Source organism: Tenrec ecaudatus, chromosome 6 (genome assembly GCF_050624435.1).
Source record: "Tenrec ecaudatus isolate mTenEca1 chromosome 6, mTenEca1.hap1, whole genome shotgun sequence".
NCBI lineage: Eukaryota > Metazoa > Chordata > Mammalia > Afrosoricida > Tenrecidae > Tenrec > Tenrec ecaudatus.
Genome location: NC_134535.1, coordinates 95,050,933 through 95,060,591, shown reverse-complemented (window position 1 = coordinate 95,060,591; position 9,659 = coordinate 95,050,933). Strand labels below are relative to the sequence as shown.

Sequence of the window (9,659 nt, the reverse complement as noted above, 5' to 3'; positions counted from 1 at the left end):
CCTTATGAATCCCACATGCTCCTATTGGCCAGGTTGGTACAATAAATCTACCTATCACACTGGCCAACTGACTGGTAGAGGTCCATATTTGTGCCCATTTCAAAGAAAAGTGACAAAACTGAATGTTCAACCTACATTTAGAACTATATCATTGATATCGCACACAAGGAAAATTTTACTTAAGATCATCCAATGATGATTGGACAGGGAACTGCCAGTAACTCAGGCCAGCTCTAGAAGAGGATGTGGAACAAAGAATATCATTGCTGATTTCAGAGGGATCCTGACTCAGAGCAGAGACTACCAGAAAGATGTTTCCTTGTGTTTCTTTGGCTAAGCAGAGGCATTCAACTCTGTGGACCGGGTAATAAATTTCGGATAACCTTGAGAATAGTAGTGAATTCGGGAACACTACATTATGCTCATTTGAACCTGTACATGGATCAAGAGGCAGTTGTGTGAACAGAACAAGGGAATACTCCATATTTTAAAATTAAGAAAGGAGTACATCAAGGTTGTATCCTTTCGCCATACTTTTTCTATCTATATGCTGAGCAAATTATCAGAGAGGCTGGATTGCATGAAGAAAATGTGGTATCAGGATTGGAGGAAAGCTTATTAATAACCTGAAATATGCACAGGACTCAACCTTGCTTGCTGAAAGTGAGGGGGACTTGAAGCACTTGCTGATGAAAATCAAAGATTACAGCCTTTAGTATGAATCACAACTCACTGTAAGGAAGACTCAAATCCTCACAACTGGAAAAATATGTAACATCATGATAAGTGGAGAAAAGTTTGAAGTTGTCAAGGATGTTATCTTACCTGGGTCCACAATCAAAGCTCATGGAAGCAGCAGTCAAGGAACTAAAGTTGTATTGCCTGGGGTACATCTGCTACACAAGACCTCTTTGGATTGTTGAAGAGCAAGGCTGTTACTTGGAGGACTAATGTGTGCCTGACCTGAGCCCTGGCATTCTCCATTGCATCGTATGTGTGGGAAAGTGGAACACTGAATAAGGAGGACCATAGAAAAACGAGTGCCTTTGAACTGTCATGCTGGAGAAGAATATTAAAAGTGCCGTGGACTGATAAAAGAAGAAATAGATCTGTATTGGAAAAACTGTAAGGCCAGAATGCTCCCTAGGGGCAAGGATGGCAAGTCTTCCATACATTGTAAGGAGACCAGTCCCTGGAAAAGGCCATTGGTTTGGGGAAGTGGAGGAGCAGCAAAAAGAGGCAGTCCTTGAGCAAGATGGATTAACACAGTGTCAGCATCACAGGGGTCAGGCATATTATGAGTCTGGTGCAGGGGCCCGATGGGTCAAAGCTGACGTAATAGCACCTGAAATCAGCAACTCTTCCTTCAAAGAATTCTAAACACTACAAGTTAAACTCCATCAAAGTGGCAGCCAGGCATCCTTGGTGGACTCAAAGCATGTTTCTTTGCAATGTTATCTGAAGTGGGGGAGCAAAGTCTGAAAAGGAAAGTTTGGGCTCAATATCTATATAGCTTCCTAAAGAAATCCAGAGAGGACAGCCTTTTCTACACCAAAGAATGATCCGGTGCATTGTCACAAAGGGGGAAAAAATGCAGATACAGCATTCCTGGTTTTCAATTTTCTTAAAATTTCTTCATAATAAACCTCTATGTATCTGTCTCCTATGGGAAAAAATGATCAGAAGTACCCCTTTGGTTTTTATTTTTTTGGTTTGAGATAAACTTGTTTGTCACTAAAAACTCTGAGTCCTTTGCAATTTACCTATCCTCCTCTTAAAAAAATTAATTAAGGTACTCAAACCACAACTTAGGTTTGAGAGAATTTTTGGTTTATTTTTAAAGGCACTAGTATATATTTTTACAAAGCCCATCTCAAGAAATAAAACCAACAATATCTTCTTATACCCTCCATATCTGTGAGTTCTTTCTCTCTCCCCATCTCTCCCCTGGCCTTGTTCCCACCCCCATAGTTCAATGTTAAACAATGTTAGGCGTTAAACAATATTAACAATAATTGCTAACTTAAGGAGTTAGAAGGAAATATGTTTATGACTGCCTCTCATTTTGAAACCTACCCTGACACTGGGGAATAAAAAAATAATTCATAAATGAATTAAGAAAAAAATATGTAAGTGAGGTCATGAAAAAAGTTTTCCCCATACTTACCTGGCAGGGGAGATACCATGATCACGAAGGTGGTTTTCCCAGGGCGAGGCTCACCTATTGCACTCCGGGTGTGCTGACCCCTGCGATTTCCCCAAATGTGGGAAACTCGACTGCATAAAAAAAAATTTTTTTTAAAGAAAACAGTTTTCCTGAATATACTATAATAATAATTAGTTTTTATTCTGGTGTTAGTAGGGGGAAAGAAGTATTAGAAAAGTTCACAGTTAAATTTAATGAATCTCTTGGCAATATAACCAAAACCAAACCAAACTCATTGCCATTGAGTCGATACTGACTCATGACCACATAAAACAGGTTAGAACTTCCCCTTAGTTTCCAACACTGTAGCTGGCGGTGGGAGGAGAGAAGTCCCGTGTTTCTCCAGTGGAGCAACTGGTGGTTTCCAGCTGCCAGATATGCAGATCTCAGTGCAGTGGTAACTACTATACAACCAGCGTTCCCTGGGCTTGTGAACCAAAGCCATAGCAATATCTAATGTAATATCCATAAAATGATAAGATTAATACTTATTATATATGGTCTCAACTTCATGGGTGGTTTCCTATATGCTATTTATAATGCCTTGAATTGACTGTGAATTTTTTAACATATCCTGGGGTGTGTCTACTCTTTTTCCCCTAAAATCCCATTTTGAGATTTTTATCTCAAAATCAATGTAAAGAGCTTTCATTGTAACCTCTTGCAGTTATTAGAAAATAATGCAAGAGATACTTAAATACTCAGACAACTAAATATCAGCATATGTAGTAGTTATTTTATCCATTCTTTGCATTTTTAGCGGTATCCTATGTTAATTCTGTTGTGAAACCTTGCTGTATAAAGTTTTCATCTTTAGGGTAAACTAACTCCACTTGGATATTCAATAATGGATTTGAATTTTTTAATGGTACCTGATCATTTTACTGAATAGGGAAGCATAGAAGTCATGACATTCTCTTTTAACCACAATCAGTCATTAAAGATAGTGGCAGAACAATTACATATCATATTTATATGCCACATAAAAAGAAAGTTTTCTCTCGATTCTCAAAGAATATTATTTGTACAGAGAGGCTAATCAAGAAACCTCACTCACAAAGGGAGTAGTAGAAAAAAATACACAGAGGGAGAACCCACTGGAATCTGTATTGTTTCTCACACAATTATAGACATGGATAAGTCCACTCTGGTGCAAGTCCATGGTCCAGAGGTTAGCTGGAGGCTTCTTCAGACCACTGTTGCTACAGGGGGTTGATGAACAGGAAGCAGGAAGATGAAACACAAAGACCAGAGGTTGATGGGTACCAAGCTGATTGAATCTGACATTGGGAGAATGAATCAAAGATCAGCACTCTACTGAGAGTCCTTGTTATAAAAGTGAAGTCAAAGCCATCAGGGTCAGCTGTAGAGAATGCAGCTCAGAACAACGGGGAGACGGGGATGCACTCGGAAACCTTGTCCAGATGAACCAGGCCTCATCAAGGTCACCGCTGAGTGTGGTGAGACAGGACATGGGGACCGTAGGCAGGTTCGGAGATGATAGGAAATCCACTGAGTAGCGGCACTTTTCTTCTCTTTGAGTCTGCCTCTCTGTGCCCATTCACCTCTCCAAACCGATGGATCAAGGGGACAGGGCCATGACGATTTGTAACAGCAAAGCCATGACTCAGATGGCATTCCTGGAGAACTTGAAAGAGGAAAGATGTATCAGCCAGCACCCCAGGGGAACTAGCATTCCAGAAGATCTGGGAAGATTATCCCTTTGTTGTCCCAATAAATCAGTCAGTACCATCTTCTGAGCTAATCTCCCCTTTGAATTTAACGGAGCCGGCAGAGGCAGATCACCGTGGCAGCCTTTCTTTGCATTGGCTCGGACTGTTAAAGGTACTCTAGCAGGACAAAGACAAGTACATCACTGAGAGAACTGGTTTGCAGCCACCTGCTGGTCGCAGAGGGGTGTTTAAATACATAATCAACCCATGCATGTACGAATCGGATCCCTACGAACACTATCTTTCTTGCTCTCCCATAATTGACCATATGTAGACAAACACATATGCAGAGCCCTAACGGAAAGTACCCGTGGAAGATGGCAGCGGTTTAGCCTCACATGGCACGAGGGTGCTCACTGTAGTTGTGAGGTGCTTTCAAGTCTGTTCCTACTGTCCAAAGAATGTTAGTCAAAGCCTCATCATCCTGCTTTCAAAGAGCCTCTGGCAGCACTTCCCCCAACTTTCTTCTTCTGTCGTTCGTGCAAATGTCAGTAGTCTTCGTTAGCAACATGATTTAAATATATCGATTCTTCTTGGGCCTCCCTTCTTTCATGGCCAACACCCACTTGTTTGTGAGGTGACTGTAAGTACCATGATTTGGGTCAAATATGCCTTAGTCCTCAAAATCTTTAATTACTTTATGGAAGCCTTTTGCAGAAACTGCCCAATGTAATAAAAATGTTGTCATCGAGTTGAGCCTGACTTGCAGTGGCCCTGTAGGATAGGGTTGCCCCTGTGGGTTTCCTAGACTGTACATCTTTCTGGGAATAGAAAGCCTTGTCTTTCTCTCTCAGAGCACTTGGTGATTTCAACTGCTGGCCTTTTGATTAGCAGCCCGATGGGTAGCCATTATGCCACACAGTCTCTATACCAAAAGAAATGGCATTATTTCATTTCCCGACTGCTCCTTCCATAGGTGTAGATTATGGACCAAGTAAAATAAAATCCCTGGCAATGTCGATCTCATCTCCATTTATCAGGATGTTGTCTATGGATCCATTTGTGATTATTTCTATGTATTCATACTGTAACATAAGGAGTATTGCAGGCTGTATAGTCTTTGCTCTTCATCAGTAAGTACTTCAAGTCCTATTCATTTTGGGCAAACGAGGCTGTGTTATCTTCAAATTGCATGTAGGTGGACACTGGGCCTTCCTCAAGTCTTGATGCCATGCTCTTCTTTATAATCTAGCTTCCCAAATTATTTGTTCAAATTGACTAAGCACAATGAAAGGATGCAACCCTGATGTGTATCTTTCTGGACTTTAAACCATTCAATAGCCCTTTGTTCTGCTTGAATGATTAGCTTTTGGTCTATGAGCTCAGTTAAGTATTCTGGAATTCCCATTTTTCATGATGTTATCCATAATTACAGGATGGTAGATTGCAAAGTGACCGCAACTTCATCCTATGCTTTTATAAACAATCTTTGTTATGTGACTTTACCACTCCTCTCATCGAGAATGTAGCAAGAAAGCAACTAAGCCCACATGGATGAAGCACACTAGCCTGTGTGATCCTGAGCTGTTGACGGGATCAGGTTTCAGATATCAAAAGATCCCAAACAAATAACTATATCAAGGAGAAAGAGGGGAGGGTCAGAATAGAGACCCAAAAGCCATCTGTAGACAATTGGACATCCCCCCACAGAAGGGTTATAAAGAAGGGATGAGTCAACCAAGGTGGAGTATAGCACCGACAAGTCACACATCATTCCTTTAGTCCCTGAATGCTTCCTCCCCCACTACCATGACCCAGTTCTACCTTATAAAGCTGGCTAGACCAGAGAACACACATCAGTACAGATAGAAGCTCTCGGCACATGGCATTCAAGACAGATTAAGCCCTCAGGAATAGTAGTGGGAGTAGCTCTATCATGAGGGTGGGGGATGGCTGGGAAGGGGGATAAAGGGGGAACCCATCACAAGGTTGGATATATACTCCCTCCCCTGAAGAGGACTAATAACAGATATGTGAGTGATTGGAGAAAAAGGACAGTGTAATATATGAAATAATAATAATAACAATATATAATTGACCAAGGATTCATGAAGGTGGGAGGGTGGGGGAGGTAGGGGGGAAAAAGAGGAGCTTATACCAAGGGCTCAAGTAGAAAATGTTTTGGAAATGATGATGACAGCTTGATACAATTGATTATGGAATGTTATTAGAGCTATAAGAGCTCCCAATAAAATGATCAAAAACAAAAAAGAATAGTCTTTTCTCCAATTCTTAAATCTGGGGTTGGTGAAGGGCTTCTTTTATAGTGCAATAGCAAGGCTATTGGATCTTGTGCAGCCTTGATCCTGGTAACCCTCCCACCATCATATGAATGAGCCCTGACAAGCATCCTTGAAAATAAATGACTATTTGGAAAAAAGTCCCAGCCATCCCAGTTGCGAGCTCAAACAAACACAACAGCGAGATCATTCTAAACCCTCTAGGCCTAGCTGACATCATAGTAATGAAAATAGAATGAAGTAGACCTACAATATGTCTTAGAGATAAAAATTATAAGAAAATATATATTGAAAGTAAAAATGAGAAAGAAATCAAAGTTAGCACTTAGGTGTTTAGTATGATTTATTGAATTGAAAAACAAACAACAACAACAACAAAACCCTCACTGTTACCCGTTGATGCTGATTAATAAGTACCCTAAAGGAGAGGATATGGAACTAGGTTTCTGAGACTGTAACTCTTTATAGGAGTGGAAAACCCTATATTTCTCCTGTGGAGAAAGTGGTTTTGAACTACTGACCTTGCTGTTAGCAATCCAGCAGGTAATTACTATGCTACTGGTCCTCCCATTTATTGAATGGCATTTATTATTATGAGTAAGTCATTTCCGTAGAAGAAGGCCAATGAACAGAATTCTCAGGATACCAATCATATGCAATGCTCCAAATGTAAACAATGCTTACTCCTGCCTATTATAATTCTTATATACAGCCATAGAAGGATGAAGAGAAAAATAGAGAGAAATGAAAGATGCAAAAATAAAATTGACTGTCAAGCATAATGTATATCCTTTTTCACTTTTGGAAAAATTGATATGAACTCATATTCAAAGTATATATATTTCTTAGCCATGTCCAATCAATTGTCTGGAAGCAATGGAAAATTGTAGCAGTAGCAATGACATCAGTGAACTCAAATACTATTTTCCACTAAAATGAACCACTTTCCCATAGAGAAAAGGCTGATTTCTCGTATGAGTAGTAAATGTAGAAGATGAATGGGAAATGCTTTTATCTTGTCATGCCTAAAAGCAAAAAAAGCCATGAAAAACTTTTGAGATGGTGACAACACTCACAGAAACCATCTTGAAAGGACTCCCACTGACCAACGATGGATGGATTTGAGCATTGAAATAATAATTTTTTAAATGCACTGAAGTACAGCAAGCACATAAAAGGCTCTGGATTTGTACTGAAACTAGGAAGGGGGGGAAATACCCAGTTTGGGTAGTTTTCTATGTATCCATTTATTTTTCTGGAAATTGAGGAATAAAGGGAAACAAGAATTTATTTAGCTATTTCTGCATGTGCAGGTAAGATTATGGAATGGTTGATTACAGATTTTTTCTTTATATGAGCTAATAAATGTAGAGGGGATGACAACCATGAAAGAAGGTCATCCTTTTGCAGCCTCAAGTGGAATAATGAAATAAGCAATGACCGTTGATGGCCTCTCATGTAAAGAGGATTTGATGAAGGATAAAACCTTTTATTTATCTTTTATATTAATATTGTTAGCAGTGAGACAATATGTTCAAAGATACATTAGTTTATACTACTCTTGTCTTAGGTATTGAGCCTGGGTCTAATCAAGTGTCTAAATCTAACTTTGAGGCCTGCTAAATGATGCTGCAGACACTAAAAATCCAACTAAGACTTTAGGCTACTTAGAGGAACAGTGACCCAGTTTCTTCAGCAAATAGAATGGAAAAGGAGAAGGGAGAGATGTTTATATCAAAGAAACTTAAAAATTACTTGAATTTGGTGCAATGTGTAAATGTGATTTGAATAAACCAACTAAAAACATGTTTAAGGCAGAGAAAATTGAACATAGATTAAGTTCTGTGATATTAAGGGGTTATTATTAATTTTGTTAGTTGTGATGATGGCACTGTTGTGTTTTGTTTTTTAATGTTTTAGATATCCTCACGGGAGTTTTCACTGATGCAAGGTTGTGTGATGTAAGATTCTGGGGTGCATCTCATATCACAGGATGGATGAAAAGTGGCAAAAGATATTCTCTAAAGATAACGAGGTACAAATGGGGTAATACCTTTAACGATGTGAGGTTTGAAAAATATTCATTTATATTGCAGAGAATTCAAACTGTGGAATTGCATAGCAAAGTGATGTTAGGTTCCCCACATCCCTGTGTTTGCTTCACACTTTCAGACGTTAAATGGCTGTCTCCAAATTTGAAGGGATTAAAAGACCCAAAATGATCTGAACACAGTCATCACCACCCAGTCCGTTCTGTCTCACAGTGTGGCAGCAGTTCACAGTCTATGCAAGGCTCTGTCTCTAGCACATCACTGCCTCAGTTGCCCTTCAATAACGAATGTCCTTCAATAATGTATGTTCTGGTTTCCTGCCCTGACTATTCTCTGTTATACATTCACAAGTCAAAAGTTCTTGCATATTTCAATAAAAATGAGATCTAATTTTGGTGCTAGCTTAAAATTTTCATGGCCTGACCTTGCCTTCATACTGTGCACATTCAATTAATTGACATTGAACAGAAATGTCCAGCCTGTGTGCGGTTTGAAGTGCAGTTTTAAAACCATATTTATCTACCTCATGACTGAAACTGTTGTGGTGGGTATTTCTGAAGTGAAAACTACCTAAATCTCTTCTTGACTGAAAATTGAAGGGAAATGAGCCATGTGGCATGGTTGAAGTTCAACAAATTCCCTGGGAATTAATATAGGCTATTTATTTTCACATCCCTGATATGTTGGAGGCTAATGTTTTACGACACAACATATTCATCCTGAACTTTCAGTAGAGAACATTGATAAGATGTTTCTTTAAATAAAATCACTGGTTTTATAGGTCAGTATTAGTAAATGATCATAATTTAATATGGTATATAGATGAGTACATTTATATTGGAGAGGCTTATTTATCAATTATTTTAGAAGCTTTGGGGAATCCTAAATTACCACTATATACATGAAGTCCTTATTAAGTCACTCTTAATGAATTCTTTTTCTCTCTTCTTACTTTTAATTACATCCACATTCACTTGCAAAACACTCTTGAAAGAATTTCCAGGAAAAAGACAAACACCATTTTGGACAAGGCTCTAGCAGATGTGGGCGAGAGATGAGGGAAAGGAAATGGGGGAAAGATTGCAAATCCAGTATTGTCTGTACCTTGGAGAACCATGTGGGCTATCCTGAAGGTCTCACATTGAAGGAAGAATTGAGAATCCAGTTAGAAGCCAGTTTAAAGGATATGGCCCACTCATCCAACTTCCTTAAAGAGAACACTCAGTATCTGGTTTAGAAACAACAGTAATACTAAATAACCAAAACGTGAAATGGGAAGGAGGAAAAAAGAGGGAGAATCATACCAGAAGTGCCATCTAGGTTTGCCAAAAAGGAAAGAAAACTTGTATATCTATCTTGTATAACGTTGTGCAGCACATCAAAAGATAGAAACTGCATCAGTTCTAGATTAAGAGAATAATTTGTTACT

The 9,659-nt window shown here is 39.1% G+C and overlaps 1 non-coding gene across 1 annotated transcript; it reads left to right on the top strand.

Moving 5' to 3' along the window:
• The first annotated feature begins 2,159 nt into the window (after nt 1–2,159).
• LOC142451927 (U1 spliceosomal RNA) lies at nt 2,160–2,316 on the top strand. Its single transcript, XR_012785031.1, has one exon. It is a non-coding gene; the product is annotated as a U1 spliceosomal RNA (small nuclear RNA).
• Nucleotides 2,317–9,659: the final 7,343 nt, after the last annotated feature.